At 35.0% G+C, this 23,579-nt stretch overlaps 1 long non-coding RNA gene and 2 pseudogenes across 1 annotated transcript; 1 reads left to right on the top strand and 2 right to left on the bottom strand.

The window, feature by feature from the left end:
- The first annotated feature begins 4,326 nt into the window (after window positions 1-4,326).
- Window positions 4,327-9,796, top strand: LOC120133210 (annotated as a pseudogene).
- A 376-nt stretch (window positions 9,797-10,172) lies between these two features.
- LOC120133268 lies at window positions 10,173-11,971 on the bottom strand (annotated as a pseudogene).
- A 128-nt stretch (window positions 11,972-12,099) lies between these two features.
- Window positions 12,100-22,990, bottom strand: LOC120133261. The gene is made up of 3 exons (XR_005517078.1): window positions 22,979-22,990; window positions 20,801-20,803; window positions 12,100-12,185 (listed from the first exon to the last, which is right to left on the bottom strand). It is a non-coding gene; the product is annotated as an uncharacterized LOC120133261 (long non-coding RNA).
- Window positions 22,991-23,579: the final 589 nt, after the last annotated feature.

Raw genomic sequence — 23,579 nt, 5'->3', positions numbered from 1 at the left:
CTGAAAATCCTGGAAATTCTGAAAATGTGAATGATGAAGTGAATGATCCAATTGACTTTAATGATGTGCCAATTTATGAAAATGTTGAAAATTTAGGCATTAATGAAGAAACACTTCCTCATTTGAATATATATGATCCTATAAATTGGGAGAATCTTGACAATAATACGAGGGATATATTAGTTGAAAAGGGCCCATAAGAGAAATGGATGTTGAATTTCTTGTTGATAAATATTATATACATTTCTCATATGAATGTTATTCTAGAAAGTTGAGCAATGGTGAGACTAGTGATAGAAAATTGTTAGTTTATTCCAAAAAATGTTGACAAAGTATATTGCTTTTGTTGCAAGTTGTTCAAATCGATTAGTAATGTAAGTTTGTTAGCAAATGATGGATTAAGTGATTGGAAACATATTAGCCAAAGGCTTAAACAACATGAAAATGGTGTTGAATATATGACTAATATGAATACTTGGAATGAATTGAGAGTAAGATTGGATAAAAATAAAACAATCGATAAAAATTTACAATAAGAGATTATGAAAGAGAAAGAGCATTGGAGACAAGTGTTACAGAGAATATTCTCAGTTGTGAAATGTCTTGCTAAACATAATCTTGCATTTCGAGGATTCAATGAAAAACTATATCAAGATAACAATGATAATTTTCTGGGATTGATTGAAATGATTGTAGAGTTTGATGTGATTATGCAAGATCATGTTAGATGCATTCAGGATCGTGAAATTCATTATCATTATCTTGGACATAAAATTCAAAATGAGTTCATTTCTCTTTTGTCTCAAAGTATGAGAAATTTTATCATTTAAGATCATTAAAGATGCTAAATATTTTTTCCATAATTCTTGATTGTATGCCTGATGTGAACCATCAAGAACAAATGACCCTCATAGTTTGATGTGTTAATATATTAAATAACAAAGTTAAAATTGAGGAGTTCTTTTTGGAGTTTCTAAAAGTAGATGATACATCTGGATTAGGACTCTTTAATGAACTACAAAATGTTTTGAAGTCTCTTGATCTTAATGTTGATGACGTGAGGGGACAAGGTTATGATAACGGTTCTAATATGAAAGGACAACACCAAGGTGTTCAAAAAAGATTTCTTGAAATTAATCCAAAAGCATTATACATGCCTTGTGCTTATCATAGTCTAAATCTCACTCTTGGTGATATGGCACATTCTTGTGTTAAAGCTATTTCTTTTTGTGGAGTTGTTCAACGCATATATACATTGTTTTCGGGTTCTACAAAGAGATGGAAAATTTTACTTGATAATGTTCCTGGATTAACTGTGAAATATTTATCAAATACTCGATGAGCGAGTCGAATTAAAAGTGTCAAAGCTATTAGATTTCAATGTCCCCAAATAAGATTGGTTTTGTGTGAATTATATGAATCTTGTGAAAATGATGCAAAGTCAAAAAGTGAAGCTGAAAGTTTGGTTAATGCACTCTCAAGTTTTGAGTTTTTGCTTGGTGTTGTGATTTGGTATGACATTTTATTTGATGTTAATATGGTAAGCAAGAAATTACAATCTAAGTCTATGTGCATTGATACTACCATAAGGTAATTAGAAGGTGTGATGTCCTACTTTGAAAAATATAGAGATAAAGGTTGTACAACTAGTATGAATATTGCTAAAAGTCTTGCACTTGAAATGGATGTGGAGCCTATCTTTCCCACAAAACGTCGTGTGATTAGGAAGAAATTTTTTGGAGAGAATAATGAGGATAACGAAGTTGAATCGCCTGAAGAGTCATTTAGAGTCAATTATTTTTTTGTTGTGGTAGATATGCCAATTACTTCTTTTAAGAATATATTTGAGCAATTGAAGACATTTGAAATTATTTTTGGATTTTTATATAATTCAAATAAGTTAAAGTCATTAGACGATAATGAGTTGAAAGAATGTTGTGCTCATTTTCATTCTACCTTTTCTCATGTCAATTCATTGGATGTTGACTTAGATGATATTTTCTCTGAATTGAAAGTCTTACAAATGAATTTGCCGACAGAATTGTTATCCGCCACTGAAATTCTTAAGTTTGTCAAATATGCATATTGTTATCTGAATTCTTCAATTGCTTATAGGATTTTATTAACTGTGCCTGTGACCGTAGCTTCAACCGAAAGAAGTTTCTCAAAGCTTAAATTAATAAAAACGTACTTGAGGTCATCAATGTCACAAGAAAGGTTGAATGGTTTAGCAACATTAGCTATTGAAGAAGATGATATGAAACATTGATATTGATGTTATTATCAATGACTTTACATCTCAAAATGCTAGAAGAAACCGTTTCTTATGAGAATTTGTGTATGTTGTTTTGTAGGTGAGAGGCTTCAATTTTCGATTAAGAGAAACGATTCTAAGAGATGATTGAAGACTTAATAGGAGTAAATTGAGTGAAAAATTGAGATGTCTCTTTATATATTTGGTAAAATAATGTTGGTTAATGTAATAGAATCTACTCGTATAATTTTTAATGGAAAAATTTATTTGACGTTTACCGAAATTTATTCTTGAATTTTAAGTTATTTTTTTAAGGACCCTTATCTCTTATTTTGTCCAAGGCTCTTAAAATGTCAGGACCGACCCTGGGGCATGTGTCCTTCTACCCCAGGCTAAATAAGACACTGTGTATGATTTCAAATGTATTTATTCTCTTTTTTTCTGTAATGAGATCTTATAGAGACTACAATGTATATTATTGATCTTGATTTTTCTACACATCGATTCATTGTTGCTTCATTTTCTCTAAGTTTTTTTAATAAACTTAGAGAAAATGAATATTACAGAGATTACAATGTATATTATTGATCGTTAATATTCTACTTTATCGTCATTGATTATTCGTCTTCATTCACCTTCATATACTTTTTATTGATTTCTATATTTGAAGACGCAACCACCAGCATAATTTTCTTTTATTGTTGTCATTCGAATTTATATCATTATTTTTTTTATCTTTCGTTCATTGTTTGTTCGAATGTTGGTCATCGAGATCTTTGTTGATGCTTCGACATTGGATCTATGTTTCATTCAATTTGTCTAGCAATTCATTCTAACATACGTCAAATAAAGTTCTATTTCTAAATATTGAAGATTTTTTGAATTATTTAAAATTAAGATCAATTTGATAGAATATATAAATTTTGAAAATTAAAATTAATTATAATTATTAATATATCATTTCACATCACTAACATCATTAAGTCAACGATTACACCAAACAACAAGTAACTTAAATAAAAATGAAACGTAAGTCGTTAAGTATGATTTTTTTAAAAATAATTGACTTATCTAAACATGAATAAAAAATAAATGAGTGATTTAAACATGTAATTTACCCAAAAAAAAAGTAGGAAGACAAAAGAACACACAGATATTTGATTGTTACCGACCGTACGTTATTATTGTCTCTACGTTCTTTTTGTTTACCTACCATCAGAATAACAAACCTGAAACGCTCTTTCTCTACTCCCACGCTTCAGCTAACCAACTTTCACTTCCTAGATCCAATCACGATAATCGGCCTGATCTCCGGCTCTGATCTGCTCTTTTAGCTTCATCTACCGGTAGGTTTCCTGCTGCATATCTTAACCTTCTCTATCTCTCCTACTATATTTACTTGGTCCCGTTTTATTTTTCTTTTATTCATGTGCCTTATTTATTTGTTCTTGAGTGAATCGAATTGGCTTTACTATTTTCCCGTGTAATTCTTGAAATTGTGGCTTTGGTTGGTTCTTTGCACTTTGTTTGGTTGCTGAGAAATTCGAAGAAAATGAGTGACCGAGTTTGGAAAATCATAGTCTTTTAATTAAATTCCCAATAGAAAAAAAAACTCAAGTTTCGTTCTTAAAGTGAGATTTTTCCAGGTGAATTGATGGTTGTTTGTTTTAGTTAAAGAAAAAGGCGAACATTAACATTATTTGTATATCATAATATAACCCCTTTAAATTCCATAGTTCTATTACTAATTAATTAGGAATTGTTTGTTTGGCATTTGAAGCATTTCCTGTAGTTCTCAACGAAAAAATAAAATAAAAAAGCTTTTGAAATGCATCATTTCCCGAAGATTTTGTTGAATTTTGAGATTCTTAAATTTTAACTAAGCAACATGATACAGTTATTGTTCTCTAAATTTACGGGCAATTCAACACTAACGGCAGATTGTTCTACTTCAGTTGGCTCATTTCAGAAATATTCAATCGCCACTGAATCATGTACACTGTAGTTTTTCAAATGCCTTTTTCATGTTTGGGCGAGCAACAGGTCGTAACTTAATGATTTTTTTACTTCAGATGGTTTCTTCATAGGATTGTGTACTAGATGAAGTTGGTAAAGATAAATTACGGAGCCCGGATGCTGAAGTAATGCATTGCAACATTCTGACAGTTGTTGGAAACGTAGATGGGCTCTCAGTAATTTATAATACTCAAACTATTATTGATACAAAACAAAATATGTTACAACGACGTTACCCCAATATTATAATACTAGCTATGGCTAGTTTACAAACTCCTTATAGCTTTGCCAAGCTCTCTCAAATCTTTCTAATTTTTTTTTCACTCGTATTACATAATTTAGGCTAAACACACATATTTATAAGGATTATATGCTGCCATCTTTGACCTTGTTTAGCCGCCTCACTTAAGCTTACCGTAATTGAATTCCACCTTTGTGTTACAAGCTTCTATCACCTTATTATACATGTGCATATTTTACACTTCATATATTGCTTTGCTAACATACATAAGTAATCTAGCTGCTTCATCATCATCAAGATGCTGCCATGTTTATTGCCTCCTTAATATGTTATGTCACATCAATTTCTATTGGTCAATTCCTTGCCGTGCTTAAATTGCATGCTGCCATTTAATTTATTCATATATTGTAATGCTTTGATGACTCACTATTCCACCTTGAACTTGTGATAAAACCATGCTTGTTGCCTCCATCATGTTTTGCCACGTTAATTTGCTTATGAGAGTTGAACACTAATTGTTGCCAATACAACAATCTTGTTGCTGCCACATTTAGATTCTACACAATTCCAACATATGGATGTTGAGTTTGACTTCTAACACTCCCCCTCAAACTCGACTTTCCATTCTAAGTTTTTCTTTGAGTCGGTTGAATATTATCTGCTCTCAATGGCTTTGTGAAAATGTCTGCTAGTTGATCTTCAGTTCTACAGTAAATTAGTTCCACATTTTTGTTCTTCACATGCTCTCGTATAAAGTGATACTTTGTATCGATATGCTTGCTTCGGTTATGGGAGACTGAATTTTTGGCAAGGGAAATTGTAGACTTGTTGTTGACATAAATTGTAGTTGGTTCTTCTTGTGCCAAATTTAGCTCGTTCAAAATATTCTTTAACCACATTGTTTGGCAAGTGCACGCCGCTGCGGCTATATATTCTGCTTCACATGTTGAAAGAGCTATCGTTTGTTGCTTTTTTTATGACCATGAAAATGCTACAGAGCCAATATGAAATAGATATCCAGATGTGCTTTTTCGACTGTCCAAGTCTCCCCCATAATCACTATCAGAATAACCAATCAGCTTTGAATATTCTGATCACGTGTATAACAAACAATGATCTAGTTTCAGATTCTCCATGAATCTGCTTACCAATCCCACGGCGTATGTTATGTATGGTCGTGTGATAGTCAGATACCTTAGACTTCCAACTATGCTTTTAAACAACATTGGATTCACTTGTTTTCTTGTTGAATTCACACTTAATTTGACGCGTGGTTCTGCTGGAGTGGCTACCGGCTTGCAATCTTCCATTCTAAGTTTTCTTAAAATTTCTTTTGCATACTTCTTTTGTGATATAAATATTCTTTCTTGCATTTGCTTCACTTCAACTCCAAGGAAGTATGGCATTTCTCTAATATCTGTCATTTCAAATTCTTTAGTCATAGCTTTCTTAAAATCATTGAACATACCTGGATTATTTCCTGTGAAAATCATGTCGTCCACATATAAGCACATGATCATGATATTACCGTCTTCATTTTTCTTTGTGTATAAGACATGCTCGTATGAACTCTTCATGAACCCATTTCTCTGGAAATATTCATCAATTCTCGTGTTTCATACTCTCGGGGCTTGCTTCAGACCATATAGAGCTTTCTTCAATCGGTAAACTTTGTCTTCATGTCCCTTTTTAATGTATCCAGGTGGTTGATCAATATAAACTTCTTCTAGGTAGCCATTTAGAAATGCTGACTTCACATCCATTTGATAAATTTTCCATCATTTTTGTGCTGCAACTACTGTGAGAAGTCTGATGGTCTCAATCCTTGCTACTGGAGCAAATACTTCATCATAGTCTATTCCTTGTCTTTGCTTATAACCTTGACAACTAGTCTTGCTTTGTGTTTCTCGACCTTTCCTTCTTTATTGGTCTAAGTCTTGTAAACCCATTTTACTCCAATTGGGTTATGACCTTCTGGTTGTCTTGTTAGCTACCATATATCATTTCTTTCTATTGATGCAATATCTTCATCCATTGCATTCTTCCATTTGTCATCTTCAACTGCTTCTTCGTATGTTATTGGATCACTATTCATAAGTAAGCAAAAAAGTAAAACATTATTTAATTCATAATCATTGTACCTTTCTGGTGTTCTTCTCTCTCTTGTGGATCTTCGAACTTCTGTGGGATGTGCTTCAGAATTTTCTATTATGTTGCTAGCATCGCTGCTGATGCTTGACGATGATGGTACATTTTGTTGAGGACCTTGATCATCAACTTGTTCATCTTGATTAATAAGATCGTCATCTTTATCTTTATCTTTATCTTCATTAAAAAATAGTCCTTCAACTTTCTTTTCCTCTTTGCTCCACCTCCAATATTCTGCTTCATCGAACTCGATATCTCTTGAAATTATTACCCTCTTGGTAAGAGGATTATATAATTTGTAAGCTTTGCTTATCATAGCCAATGAAAATACATTTTTCTACTCTGTCTTCAAGCTTCTTTCTAATCTGTTCAGGAACGTGGACATATGCTATGCAGCCAAAAATCTTGAGGTGTCCAACTCCTGGTTTCTGACCACTCCATGCTTCGTTTGGCATCATATACTTCACACTTTTTGTTGGACATATGTTCGATAGGTAAACTGCACATCGAACTGCTTCTGCCCAAAAATTTCTCGATAGTTGCTTACCTTTTATCATGCTTCTTGCCATGTCAAGAATTGTACGGTTCTTTCTTTTTGCTATTCCATTTTGTTCTGGCGTGTATCTAACTGTCAGCTGATGGATGATGCCATGCTCTTTGCAGAATTCTTCAAATAACTTTGATGTATATTCGCCTCCTCTATCTGATCTGATTATCTTCATATATTAACCACTTTGCTTTTCTGTCATTGCTTTAAATTCTTTCAATTTTTTCAACGCTTCCGATTTTTCTTTCAAGATGTAAATCCAACATTTTCTACTAAAATCATCAATAAAAGTTAGGTAGTACATGTTACCGCCAAGCGGTGGTATATCAAAAGGATCGAGGCTCCCGCACCTAATGCTCGGCTATGTGCGGCATTCCCGCGCCAATGGACTGGGGTTGTCGATGGTTACTGAGGCACCCGTCGGGGGTTGCCGATGGTGACTGAGGCTCCCGCACCCAATGCTCATATCGATACCACTCTTGTTTGGTATCGATACTACCCGCCTAGTATTGATATTGTTCTTAGTTAGTATTGATATTGTTCATCCAGTACCGATACTTCTTGATAGGGTATCGATACCATGGTATCGATACTACTCAATTATACCTTGAAGTATTGATACTCCTCGAGGAGTACCGATACTACTATACGGTTTTAGGCTATAAAACCCTAAAACATCATATTTTTGCCTAAAACCCTAAAATATAACACTCAGCCGTATAGTCATTCTCTCATCGCGATCTGATCAAGGAGGAGAAGCCCCCTCGATTAAATCAGAGAAAGACATGCTTTCTCAACCGGAGAAATTAGGAAATGCTTCCTCTATGATAACCAAGATGACATCGCTGTCTCCCTCTCCATTGCCTGGTATGGAAGGGAGTAGTCCTGTAGCACGTTAGAAACCGTCGGAGGATGGGTATAATTGGCGTAAATATGGGCAGAAACTTGTTAAAGGTAATGAATTCATTCGAAGTTATTACAGATGTACACATCCAAACTGCCTAGTGAAAAAGCAATTGGAGCATTCACAAGATGGGAAAATGGTCAACATAGTTTATTTTGGTCAGCATGATCATCCAAAGCCACTGAACCATCCTTTAGCTGTAGATTTTGGTACATCTGTTGTTGAAGAGCAACAATATAATTCATTGGATGCACAAACGCCTCGGCAAATTGAGCCAACGGGTGGTTCTCAACCTTTAGCTAGTGCTGGCAGTGAAGAGGTTAAGGGTGCGTCTTCAAAATCAATTAGGATACAGAATGTTGCTGATAGTGATTATGATCATCTTAACTCAAAACGAAGGTAGGAAATTTAAATAGGATAATTCTCGTGTGTGTGACTATATTCTCTTAACCTTTGTTTAACATTCATCAAATATAAATAGGAAGAAAGAGAGTAGCAAAGCTCATCCATCTCCGGCAGAGAAGCCAGCCAGTGAATCACGTACAGTTATTAAGACTCTGAGTGAGGTTGATATTGTGAATGATGGGTACCGGTGCGCAAATATGGGCAAAAACTAGTTAAAGGCAATCCAAATCCAAGGTATGTGTTAAGTTATTTTTTTTCCATGCATATTTCAAGCACCTAAAATTATCTAATTGACATTTTATCTCTGCTCATTTGCTATGGTATTACCACATTGCTATCCCAGCTGTAGATGTCTGTCTTCTCATTTCTAATGTTGAGATAGCAGTCGATGCATTGTACTTGTATGATCTTAGAAAGTTTCCTTTTCTTTATGTATATATCCATAATGAGGCTTTTGGTATTAATTTGATTTGCTATTCTCACTTGTGATGTAGGAGCTATTTTAGGTGCTCAAATCCGGGATGCCCCTTCAAGAAACATGTTGAGAGAGCTTCTCATGATGCTAAATTGGTTATAACTACTTATGAGGGACGACATGACCATGATTTGCCACCAAGTAGGACTGTATAACTACTTATGAGGGAGTAAATGTTCACTCAGAAGCTCATTATGGCAAACCAGACACCAAGGTAGAAGAAAGTCGGACCGTCTGCCTTGACATTATTGTTCATCCTAATTGTAAAGTCGAGAATAACTCAAGTGAACAACGGAATGGCAAGCCAAGAACCAAGTCAGAAGTAAGCTATTCTGTTTCTGTTGATATGATGGATACACCTATATTATGCCTTGAAAGTGGGTCAAACGAGCAACGGAGTGGGAAGTTGGATCCTAGCAAGGAACACGATGTAGTTGACCGTTGTACAGTTGTTCACAGTACATCAAGTTCTCAGAGTAAATTAAATGAACAAATAAGTAGCAAATCAGAAACGAAATCAGAAAATGATGCAGTTTGTATTGATAAGATGGTCCACACCACTCCACATTCAGAATGTAATTTCGATGAGCAAGGAGTGCCAAGCACTGCGCCTGTTCAAAGCTGAGCTGAGATGAGGCAGATAGTACACTATACTCAGTCGCAAGTGGCAGTGTATTCAAATGGATCTATTTGGGGTATTGAAGTTGACGCTGCACTTTTGTATCCATATTAGCAAACCGTATGTGTAAAATTTACCAACATGTTAAAATAATGCGAGTTCAAAAGTGCAGTAACTTTATCTGACAGTAAGATTCGAGGGCCTCCTTGCAGTTATTTTTCACTTTTCCTTATTGGGTATGAAAAAAATTTTGGTTTTATATGGCTGCTAATCTTCTATTTCCATTGTCCATAGGCTCTCCATTCTAGCTTGGACACCGAAGAAAACAATGGAATGAGATGATTTCCAAGGTGGCTAACTTATAGTTTATACGGAAGTACAGGGTAAAAGAAACCCAACTCATAAGCTCTAGGGCTTCGTATCAGTGTTCCCAGGCTCCTAAAATTAAGACTAATTGAAGCATAATTTCCACTTCCGAGCATGCCAGAGGCCTTGATTAATCGTGGAACAGTCACTAAGGGGTTTTCAGTTCAAGTCTCCTGTTCTCAAGTGGAAGAGGACAATATTAGCGTAAAAAAGACAAATGCAATTCACTTCCATGCACAGGAAGCAACCAACTCCCTATTCATCCAACCAAGGTACAGGGCCCCATCTCTCTCTTCAAGCCTATATCTATCACTGTAGTTCTCAAGCAGTGTTTTTATGGTGGCATTAACCAATGAGCTTAAAGGGTAAGGAGTGAACCCTGCCATTCTGAACCTTGACCTCCACTTCCCCAAGAGTTCATGCCGTTCCACTCTCTCGGCCCCCTCACAAGCTATGATGTTCACAACATCCCTTGCCAGGCATTGCTGCTCAATGTTGATCCGCTCTTTGTGTTCTCGGGGGAGAGTTACGTCAATGGATTCAAACATGGCTGTGTAATAGTTCAATGTCTCCAGGAACCTCGGGAAGAAAGGAGCAGTATTTGTGCTTGATTCCTGCTCAACAAGGGTTACAACCTTTGGAGACAGGCTCTTAACCAACCTCAAGAGTCTGTCACGGTGATTCTCGGTGCTCAAGCTCTCATCAGGCATGTGGTGAAGCATGAAAGTAAAATTCACGGCTAGAGCCTCTCCTGGTTGAACTTGAATGTGTTACTTCACAACCAGACATGGCAGCAGCATGGAATTCAAATGGCACATTAAAGTACTCTGCAAGCTTTGACAGCCTCTTTTCCACAATATTTAGGCCTCCTCTGCGGGCATATGCAGATGTGGAATCGTCGATACCAGTTATGCAGATGTGGGGTGGTCCACCAGGCCTAGCTGCAAATGCTTGGATGAGAGTGATCCACTGACTCCCTGAGCTATTTGGAAATCGATAATATGAACTCTATCTTCATCTTTCATGGCCTCTGCAATGGCTCCATTTGCAGACATGTGGCCAAACTTTAAGTAGGAGCAAATCTCATAAAGAATGTGCATGTAAGATAGTAGATCAGCACTATCAGGTTCTTTGCATTGCAAAGCCTTGTAGATTGAGCTCCCTGAGGAGGCTACACGTGCCACAAATCCTTCCAACATGTAAGCTCCCAACCTCTGGATCGGCTCACCAGAAACCGACACCATTCTACGTAGTTCATCCATTAACCACTGTGCCATTACAACATTAAGAAATCATTATCCGACATCGCTTTTGCACAGGAGACAAGGAGCTGTTTTAAGTCCCCTCTGGAGATGGCATACATTACAATTCTCTAGCCAGCCATCTCTGGTGAGGTTGTGCTGTCAATAACATCAGAATCAGGCCCCAACATCACAGTTTCCAGCTCCCGCAGCTTATCCCTCAAATCACTTACATCATCAGTTATGAAGGAACCATTAATAGGAGAGCCATTGGTATTATCAGGAGAGTGATGTAGTTCAGAAGGATACGACTGAGAATCTTGCTGTGACATTGGGCTTCCATTTGGTGAGACCAACAATTGATGAAGTGTTGTAGGCAGTATAAGTGCCATTCGCAGAAGATGACTCCAATGTGCGATAATGTTCGTTGGAGTTCTTAAAGGAGAAATGGGATCGGTAGCTGCTGTCACTATAGCAGAGAGAATGATCAATAATTGGGAGTTGAGGGAAGCGGTAGGGATCAGGTTTGACTAGTTTTATATTACGGTACACCCTGCTAGCCATGACTGAGTTTCTGTGTTGCTGGGATCCTGGCATGGGTGGACAGTTTACTTAAACAGTTTCAGTTCCCATGTGAGGGTTGGAGCAATCGAAGGATTCGAGCATGGTGGGATTGTTCCGAACTAAAATGAAAACTCCACTCGATCAGAATCCGGCATTGTCTTTATGGTTGTAATCTGCTAAATGCTGCTCGCAGACAGACGAGAGACGAATCAAGTAAACTGTCCACAAGAATAACATGGAAGTATCCAAATTCTTTCCATCTATCTCGAAATGATCTGCAGAAATTCGAAACAAGTTCAGCAGATGTAAACAGAAGTACATTTGCTCGGTGGGGATGTGGTTCATAAATATACAGAACACATCAGTGAATACGGATAACAAAGAAAAAGGAAACAATCTGGAAGGCTTATTGATTTCTTCATCAAAACATTATCTTTTTCTTTCTTTCTTTCTCTGATAGTGTCATTTCCAACAAGATTTCGGACAAGTAAGAGCAACCAAATGTCTGAAACAATTCCTTCAACCAAACATAATAAAACATCTACCATAAACGCATCAAAAAGAGAAATGAGATACATTTTGAATGGCGACCCTCCTTGACTTTGTTTAAAGAATTTACTGACTCATCACACTAGTCAAATTAGTTGTTGGTTAATTGATGGTTTCTTCTTTTCAACTAATAATTATAATTTTTTTAATTTAATTATTTAACTTTAATTTATTATATAAAGAATAATATGTTTATATTCAATTAAAATATATTCGATTATTCTCAATGACGTATTAACAGAGATACTTGAAATTTTGAGTACAAGCAACAATACATACAAGTTTATAAGATACAATATTAATTATAAGAAAAATTAAAATATAGTATTAATTTGAATAGTCTAAATGCGAAATATTAAATGATAATTTTTAAATTTCATATCATATGGATTACATCATTGTTTATCTCATCGTAAAATAATAATCAAATTTTAAAGTTTAATGTTAAGATTTATCCTTCTTTATTTGAATAGTTATTTTAGTTTATATTTTTTATGTATTTTACTTTTCATATTTTATTTTTTTATTTGTCAAAATGATCCATTTCGAATAGAAAACATTATTGACTAATAATCTATATTTATTGATGATATGGCATTTTCATATTTAGTTAATTATTAAATCCTGACGGTTACAAATAGAATAAACTGGATTGAAAAAATTACCTTTATAATAGGTCTATGTAAAATCTGATCTAGATCTAGTTTAATCCGTGTGATACTTTCTTGTTATCTCTTCGATAACCAGTCAAAAAGAGTCGAGAAACCTTTGTTGATGTATTAAGAATTTATCCATACCATGAAGTGAGACGTTGATTTTTCTCCATTACCTCTTCAACAATGTTGAGATCTCCCGCAATATTCCAAACCTAAAGATACTTCCGTATTAGTTTGCCACTTTATATGAAAACGTATAAGCGTCCAATCACTTGAAATAAGTCATCGCACAAACTCTCAAGTAGTGACTCTTTTAATACAGTAAATGTCTTCTTTTACATGTTCCGAGTTAAGTTATTTTATAATATTCTCTAGACTGGGGGACAATTATTATACCTTCTCTAGGTCTCCTTCGGAGGTATCACCCCCAATGTCTCTCCTCTACCTATCAAGCATTAAGAGCTCCAGACTACCACATCTTTGGGTAATAAACAATTTTTTGGCGTGACCTTTATCTGTTAGGGTCTAGTTTAAAAAAAATGACATGTTAGAGTTAAATTAATTGGCATCTAACTACATCATTTAGGTCTGCTAACCTCGAGTAATCATCATGATATGTGACACTAACACTAAAGGTTATTGTAAAATTTCTCGGTTAAGACTAAGAGAAAGATCTGGAATCATTTCATCCACTCTTTACTCTACCTCAGGAAGACAATGGATCTAAACATCAATTAATCACCGCTCAACCATAAATAACTCTACGTCTAATTTAAAAGAGATGAATCGTCAATGACCGGCATAACCACCTTATTCCTATCAACAATTTTCAATAAGTGATTGACTATGCAAGAGGTATTTTTCTTGACTAAATTGAGATCACTTTAAAGGGCGAAAGTTTTGGAAGAGACGTGGATGATCTCTGAATCACAATGGCGGGAGTGCCCGTGGATATGTCAACCATTGTCTAGGCATACAACTTGCATTGGTGTGAGATGGATTTCACCGCAGGAGCATGTGGTCAAGTTCAGTGTCTTAAGTAATATATTGGCTCTATTTTCAGGACCTTTGGGATCACTGAGTCGGATGAAGCTGAATTACAAGCTATTTGTCCTGCATTATGATTGTTCTTGGACTCGCGGTGAAAACAGGCATCGTGTGTAACACCTTTGCGTATACTTTTTTAATGTTTATCGGTAAACAAATGAACTAACGTTAACGTAAGTAGGATTTATTAAGTGGTTTAGATGGTTAAAAGAATTGTTATTCTTCTTAGAAGATTTAGATTCAGACAGTTATATTTTCAGAGTATGTATTTGTCATAACCGGTTTTCGTCCGGGCACGAAATATTTATTTTGGCGGGGAAATTGATGTGAATAAATGGTTTTGAAAATAATTTGGGAGTCGCCATCGGCCTTTTGGGTCAGGTAGGTCGAATACCTAAAAAATATCTTTTAAAAGAGTTTTTAAGAAAACATCAATTAAAAGATAAACTGATCTGCGTTTTAACCAAAAATTCGTTCTTTTTAATAATAAAAAGGGATTTGTGGTCGGTTACGTTTAGGGAAGGATTAGCACCCCTACAACGCCCAAAATTGGTACTTTTTAATTATAAATTGTCTCTATTATTAAAATTTTAAAAATTCAAAAATATATTTAATTTATAATTCTATTATTTCAAAATTATATAAAAAAATATTTATTTATTTAAAAATATCAGAAAAGAACTTCTAGGTGCCTTAAGACAGCTCTTTTCTTTGATATTGATAAATATTAATTTAAATAATATTGTTTACTTTTTAATTTTAAAATATCAGAATAGGACATCCAGTTTTATTAAGACTGTCCTTTTCTTCGATATTAAATAAATATTTAAAAATTACTATTTATATATATTTATTTATGAAATATAAAAATATTTATTCATATAATAAAATAAAAATAAAATACTACTAAAACAATATATTTAAAAACAATAAAATAAATGAAAACACATAAAATAACTGACTAAATTACAGTAAAAATAAAATTAAAATCTAATTCATAATTAATCAAAATTATAGGGATTAAATATGTTATTTTCTTATTTAATAATTTAATGACTAAAATAAAATCATCTAAAATTCGGATATTATAATAAAATAAATTAAAAATATAAACTAGGGATTAAAATATTATTTATTAAAATTAAGGGATTAATTCTGTTATTTATCCTAATATATTATTTTAATAAAAGGACTAAAATGAATAAAATTGAAATTCGAAGACTGAATTAAAATATTATAAAATCGATTTAGTGACTAAAATGTAATGTTTACAAATTAGGAGGACGGCGGACGGGGTTTAACTATTGTCTAATTATGCGCATAGTCCTTCCCGAAATGACGTCGTTCGGGAAGGACTATAAAAGGTCCAAACCGGCTGGCCCGAAGGGCCAGTCTTCATTTCTACTTCTCCTCTCTCTCTCTTCTTTGAGAGAAAAAAAATTTTCTCTCGCTTCTCTCTAGAACAGAGAGAAGCCAGTCGGCCGGCAGCCGTCAGTCGGCGTTCGTCCGCCGTCAACCACCGCCGCCGGCCACCGTCTTCGGTGGCCGGAAATTTTTTTTTTACATCTAAACATAGATCGGACCGTCCTAATGACGGTTCCGATGCTCTTTTCCGTTAAACGGCTCCCAATCGGAGCAAATCTAAAAGAATACCTTCGGTTTTTCGAAGGTTTGATGAGATCCGGCGTTGGCTTCCTCGGTAAGTCTTTCTCTTCCTTTTTCTTTCTTTTCTGTTTCTTTGCTACTGATTGTTGAGATCGTTGGTAGTTTTTAGTATCTAGTTTCTTTGTATCTCTCTCGGTTTCCTGTGTAGTCTCTGTTTTTTTTTTCAGGTTCGGGTGGTGGCTTTTATAGCCACCACCGGTGTGGCCATCGGACCGGTCCGAAGAGGGGGTCTCGGTGAGTCACCGGACTGCCAGTGGTGACTCACCCCGTAGCTATGGCGTGGACGGCTGGTGTTCTAGCTTCTGGAGTCTTCGGTTGGGACGTGGCAGCGGCGGAGGCGGCGAAGAGTGTCGGCAGCCGCGTGGCCCTAGGGTATCAGACCCTAGGGTTTCCATCTGGAGCCATCTGGACCGTTGGATCTTGCCAGATCCAACGGCAGCAAGCTGAGGCGGCTGGTTAGATTAGGGTTAAGAAACCCTAACTGAAACCCCCAAATGTTTAGGGTTTCTGGTTTGATCTGGACCGGTTCTGGTTTGTTTGTAACTGGGCCGGTCCAGTTGTAATTGGTCTGCAATTATTATTTATATATGTATTTAATATATTTAATAATAATAATAATAATGATAATAATAATAATAATAATAATGATGATAATAATAATAATAATAATAATAATAATGATAATAATAATAATAATAATAATAATAATGATAATGATATGGGTAAAAAATTAGTATCTTCAGCTGCCCCTCTTTGCTCATTCTTGTGTTAACAAGAATAGGGCAAAGATGAAAAGATAATAAAATTTTTTATCCATTTGGCTTCACTTGATCATAATGGAGATATTGAATAAATTCTTCTCTTTCTTCAGATGAGTTCTTCTCATTATGAACTTTCTGCTGGGGATGATACTGACCTCTTTCTTTCTGTGATAGAGTCATTCAAAAGGTTGAATAATCTCTTGATGAGTTCTTCTCATTATGAACTTTCTCTAGAAAGGCTGATGCTAATCTATCTCCTTCTGCGATAGAATTATGCAAAAAGTTGAACAAGTTCTTCTTATTATGAACTTCTTCTTTCTTCTTCAGATGAGTTCTTCTCATTATGAACTTCTCTGGAAAAGATAATCCATCAATTGATGAATTCAGGTAAAAGGTTGAACAAATTCTTCTAATTATGAACTTCTTCTTCCTTCTTCAGATGAGTTCTTCTCATTATGAACTTTCTCTGGAAAAGATGATCCCTCAAATGATGGATTCAGGTAAAAGGTTGAACAAATTCTTCTCATTATGAACTTCTTCTTCCTTCTTCAGATGAGTTCTTCTCATTATGAACTTTCTCTGGAAAAGCTGATCCCTCAAATGATGGATTCAGGTAAAAGGTTGAACAAATTCTTCTCATTATGAACTTCTTCTTCCTTCTTCAGATGAGTTCTTCTCATTATGAACTTTCTCTGGAAAAGCTGATCCATCAAATGATGGATTCAGGTAAAAGGTTGAACAAATTCTTCTCATTATGAACTTCTTCTTCCTTCTTCATGAGTTCTTCTCATTATGAACTTTCTCTGGAAAAGCTAATCTTCAAATGATAGATTTGAATCTTTGCTAAAATCTTTGAAATTCCTGTTAAAAATTCAACAAGAATAAAAATGAATGAAATGCACCTATTTTTGTAAACACCTAAAATATGATGCATGAATGTTAAGTTATTTGATTTCAGATTGGTGAATTGAATATTTCTTCAATTGTAAAAACCCAATAGATCTTTCTTTTTCAAATCAAAGAATATATCATCTTTGACAAATGTAGATGTAGATATAATGTCACAAAACCTCTTGAGAATAAAACTCAATAGTATAGGCTCTTGAAAAGCTTGCATTCAGGCAACATGTTGATTCTGATAACAATTCATCTGATTATGAAGTGACCTTTCAAGATGATTTCACAGATATCGATAGTTCTTCTAATACCGAGAAATCTTGAATTCTGATTCTGATGAGGAGAATAAACTGTTATACTTGACAAAAATGGGATTCTCATGGGCTGAAACTTCAATAGCCCTGGAGAAATGTGGTCCAGATTCATCAATTGCAGAATTGGCAAATTTTATATGTGCTGCTCAAATGACTAAGGCTGCTGATGCACTTCTTCTGGTAAAAAATAGGAAGTCATTATGCAATGATCCCAATTACAAGCAAAGGCGAAACTTGGGCTATGATTTTTGAAAAGGAAGAAGCAGAGGAAGCTTGAAAAGAAGCTTCTTAATGAAGATAATCATACAGTTCATCTTTTAATTCCAATGATTGGTTCTATAGTTCTTACCAGATCAAATAACTCAAAGAACACTTCCAGAAGATGCTATTGAGTATCCTTATTTTTACTATGAGCAAATTCATCTTCCAAATTCAATGATTGGTTTTTTGGGTTCATACCAAACCAGATAACTCAAAGAACACTTCCAGAAGATGCTATTGGCAAATTCATCTTCTAAATTCAATGATTGTTCTGTCCAACCAGATCAGATAACTCAAAGAACACTTCCAGAAGATGCTATTGGCAAATTCATTTGTTCTATTTAATGTTTGGACTGGGATATCACAGTACTTATTCGATGTAAAGCCAGAATTTGTAGATTCGAAGCATTTCCATGTTGCTACACTAAAAAGGGCTATATTCTTAATTCTGCCAATTAAGAACATATTTTCTCTTATTCTGCTTCCTCCATGTGCTGATGCTTTTCCATTGACAAAGAAATGATGGCTTTCATGGGATCCAAGAATAAAGTTGAACTGTTTATAAACATGTACAGGAAGTGCCAAATTGACAGAAAGGATATGTAATGCTCTTGAAGCTTATGACAATGAGCCACCTTCAAGTGTCCAGAAGTATGTTCTTGATGAGTGCTGAAAATGGAATCTAGTATGGGTTGGAAGGAATAAAGTTGCTCCACTTGAACCTAATGAGGTGGAAATGCTTCTAGGTTTCCTTAAAAACCATACACAAGGATCTGTATAGAGACATGTTTCCCAGTGATATCAATGTCTTGTTTCTTTTTGCCGGAATCAATGCTACAAAGGTTGCCTTCTATTGCCTTAGTATATCTTTGAAAACAGGTGTGCAAGAACTGAATGGTGATCGGTTGGAGCAATTGATGAGTAGATTTGGCGGATTCGACCTTGTTGTCGGTTATATCTAGCATAACAACCTTATTGTTCAAGATGGTGATGATTTGCTTACTTTGTATTCCATGTATTTAAAAATATTAACATAAAGTGATATTCAGAAATCTTTAAATTATTTCAAAATTATGTTAATTCAATAAAAGAATAAATTGAATTTTCAAAAATAAATTGAATCTCAAATAAATTGAACTTGAAATAGATATAATTGTATTCAAAGTTATGGCAAGCATAAGAATAATAAAAATTCAAATGTCTCAACAAATTATAAGCATAAGTATTTCTAAATTAATCAAGTTGACACAACTTAGAGAAATGATGTAAGCTTTTGTCTGGAAGATCTCAAACGTTGTCAAAATGCTTGTAGATGTGAAGTTTCTCCCAAACTGTCAAAATCTTAAGAGAGTTCAATTGCCGGATGCCTAATAGCAAACTTCATTTGAGCCGCCTTTTCAGGTTTTCAACTCAAATCCTTCCTTAGGTTACAAGATGCCCTTTTCGGGTTTTCACCTTGACCCCCCTTTTTCTTTTTTTCTTTTTTTTTTCTTTCTTTTCCTTTTTTTTTACTTCTTTTTTTTTCTTCATTTTTTTTCTTCAAGCATAATATTTCTTGACAGAATCCGAGTTTATTGGATTTCTCAGAATTTTTCCATCCATTTCTGCCAAGATCAACGCTCCTCCGGAAAAGGCCTTTTTCACAACGTATGGCCCTTCCCAATTAGGCATCCATTTACCACGGAAATCTTTATGTATAGGCAAAATCTTTTTTAGTACTAGATCACCTTCTTGGAATTCTCTTGGATGTACTTTTTTGTCATGAGACTTCATCATCCGTTTTTGATACATCTGTCCATGGCAAATAGCTTTCAATCTTTTCTCCTCAATAAGGTTCAATTGATCAAATCTAGCTTGGATCCATTCGGATTCATCCAATTTTATTTCTCTCAATATTCGAAGCGATGGAATCTCAACTTCAATTGGTAAGACTGCTTCCATCCCATAGACTAAAGAAAAAGGCGTTGCCCCAGTAGATGTTCGAACAGTAGTTCGGTATGCGTATAGAGCAAAAGGTAACTTCTCGTGCCAATCTTTGTAAGTTTCAGTAGTCTTTGTAATGATTCTCTTGATGTTCTTATTTGCTGCTTCAACTGCCCCATTCATCTTTGGACGATATGCCACTGAGTTTGCATGTTTGATCTTAAACTGTGCACAAAGTTCGGTCATCATTTTGTTATTCAGGTTCAGAGCATTATCTGTAATGATCCTTTCTGGTAGGCCATACCGGCAAACTATCTCTTTCTTTATGAATTTGCAGATTGTGAACCTCTTAATATTGGTATATGAAGCAGCTTCAACCCATTTGGTAAAATAATCAATTGCCACAAGGATGAAACAATGTCCATTCGATGCTTTTGGTGTAATTGCTCCAATGACATCTATTCCCCACATAGAAAATGGCCAGGGTGCTGTCATTACATGTAAAGGAGATGGGGGTACATGAATTTTGTCTGCATATATCTGGCATTTATGACATTTCCTTGCATAATCAATGCAATATGTGTACATAGTAGCCCAATAGTATCCATATCTCATTATCTTTCTGGCCATGGAAAGACCATTTGCATGTGTTCCACATATTCCACTGTGTAATTCTTCAATGACATTTCAAGCTTCGCTGGTATTTAAACATCTCAATAGCATTTGATCATTGCTTCTTCTATACATAATCTCTCCATCAAGAAAATATCCAGCAACCATTCTTCGCAAAGTTCTTTTATCAATTTCCGATGCATTTGGTGGATAACTTTGATTTTTGATATATTGCAGATATCATGATACCATGGTTTACCATCTACCTCTTCTTCCACACTATAACAATGTGCAGGAATTTCATATACTTGCATTTTGATTGGCATCATATCAACTTTCTTAGTTGCCTGAAACATAGCAGCTAATGTAGCCAAAGCATCTGCCATTTGATTTTCTTCTCGAGGGAGATAATTGAAGGTAACTCTCTCAAATTCTTTCACTAATTCGAGGGTAAAATTTCGATATTCCAACAATTTGGGATCTTTTGTTTCCCATTCTCCTCGCAATTGATACACCACCAAAGATGAATCTCCATATATCTTGAGACATTTGATTTTTCTTTCTATAGCTGCTTTCAATCCCATGACACAAGCTTCATATTCTGCCATGTTATTGGTGCAAAAGAACTCCAGTCTACTTGTAAAGGGATAATAAACATTTTCTGGAGAAATTAACACTGCTCCAATTCCTCGTCCCAAAGCATTAGATGCTCCGTCAAAGTAAAGCTTCCAAGTTGCAAATTCATCATTTGTTCTGACTTCTTCATTCATGGATATGCACAACAGATCTTCATCGGGAAAATTGAAGTTCAAAGGCTGATAATCATTTGATACACGACTGGCCAGAAAATCAGCTATGACACTTCCTTTATCGCTTTTTGGTTGACATATACAATATCAAACTCAGATAATAACATCTGCCATCTAGCCATTCTGCCTGTCAAAGCTGGTGATTCCATTAAGAATTTCAAAGGATCAAGTTTTGATATCAACCAAGTAGTATGGTATAGCATATATTATCTGAGTCTTCGAGTAGTCCACACCAAAGCACAACATAATTTTTGTATTGGTGGATATCGAACTTCACAATCGGTAAATTTCTTGCTCAGATAATAGATAGCTTGTTCTTTTCTTCCAGATTCATCATGCTGTCCTAGTACACATCCCATCGAATTTTCGAAGACCGTCAAGTAGAGAATTAATGGTCTATCAGGTATTGGTGATACTAAAATGGGGGCATTGGATAAATATTTCTTAATAATATCCAAAGTTTCTTGACATTCTTCATTCCAGACTTCAGGATTATTCTTTCGAAGTAATTTGAACACTGGATCACATTTGTCAGTTAATTGAGAAATGAACCGAGATATATAATTTAATCTTCCCAAAAAGCCTCGAACTTCTTTTTTTGTATTGGGTGGTGGAAGATCTTGAATTGCTTTGACTTTATCTGGATCAATCTCAATTCCTTTTTTGCTGACCACAAATCCCAAAAGTTTCCCAGAAGTTACTCCAAAAGTGCATTTAGCGGGGTTGAGCTTTAATTGGTACTTCCTCAATCTCTGGAAAAGTTTCCTCAAATTTTGAATATGTTCTTCTTCAGTTCTGGATTTGGCAATCATGTCATCTACATATACTTCAATCTCTTTGTGCATCATGTCATGAAACAAAGTTACCATGGCTCTTTGATATGTTGCCCCTGCATTTTTCAATCCAAATGGCATCACTTTATAACAGAATGTGCCCCACATGGTTATAAATGTTGTTTTTTCCATGTCTTCAGGATTCATTTTTATCTGATTATATCCTGAAAAGCCATCCATAAATGAAAACCATGTGTGCCCTGCAGTATTGTCCACCAATGTGTCTATGTGGGGTAATGGAAAACTATCTTTTGGACTAGCTTTGTTGAGATCTCTGTAATCCACACACATTCGAACTTTCCCATTTTTCTTTGGTACGGGAACAATGTTGGCTACCCATTCTGGGTATTTAGCTGCCTGGAGGAAACCTGCATTGATCTGTTTCATCACTTCTTCTTTGATCTGCAACAACATTTCTGGCCTCATTCGTCTAAGCTTTTGTTGGACCGGTTTATATTCTGGATTGATTGGAAGCTTGTGTATCACTATATCTGTGCTCAAACCAGGCATATCTTGATAAGACCATGCGAATATATCTTTGAATTCTTGAAGGAGATTTAGCAATTCTTGTTTTATCTGGATGGTCAGAGTAGTACCAATTTTCACCTCTTTCATTTCTTCATCTGTTCCCAAATTCACAATCTCAATCTCTTCTTTGTGGGGTAGAATTTGTTTGTCTTCTTTTTCTACTAATCTTAATAGTTCAGTAGGAACATCACATTCCATTTCATCCTCACACCCATTGATTTCTTCCAGACATATAGGATGCTCTAAATTTATCACTGGATTAAATTTAGGAATTTATAACACATGCTATTAACACTATGAAATGTAAAATGTATTAAACGGACCATAACATAATTTCTTTTACAAGATAACAAAAGTTTTCATATTTTTGAGCTAAACATAAAGATTAGTTCTGAATATACTCTGCATAATATTAAAAACTATAGGAAAATCTTCAGTGGTCCAATTGGTGAGGGTTTCTCCAGGAAGACATGGGCGAATCCTATCCAAGTATTTGCCAGTTTTGTTGTCATTCATGATCATGTTGATAAATAATCCATTCATAGTTTCTTCAACTATGTCTTGATCTTTCGTCAACTTTTCTTCTTTAAAGGCTTCAACAAGCTGCTGTTCTACATTAATTATTCCCCCTGATCTGAATGTGGTCTTCAACTGTGGGAAAGACATGTGTTTCCAAAGGATTTCTCCTCCTTTCAATTTTGCCTTTCTGTCTTCACATTCTTTTCATCTCTTTGTTCTTTTACTGAAGATTGGGCTTAAACCCTAGCCCAAAACGGTCTTTTTTCATCTTTATACTGATAGGAACTGAAATCCCTTGAAGATTCTTTCCTAGACCTCTCCCAGCTTTAGCTCCGATGCCTAAAGTTGTTGTAACGTCATCTTGGTGCAATCAGACAATTTGGGATATGGAATTTGCTTCCTTCTGCAATAAAGGTTGCATTTAA

Source organism: Hibiscus syriacus, unplaced genomic scaffold, assembly GCF_006381635.1.
Source record: "Hibiscus syriacus cultivar Baekdansim isolate YM2019G1 unplaced genomic scaffold, ASM638163v2 tig00001732_pilon, whole genome shotgun sequence".
NCBI classification, from domain to species: Eukaryota; Viridiplantae; Streptophyta; class Magnoliopsida; order Malvales; family Malvaceae; genus Hibiscus; species Hibiscus syriacus.
This window is presented reverse-complemented; position numbering and strand designations above follow the sequence as displayed.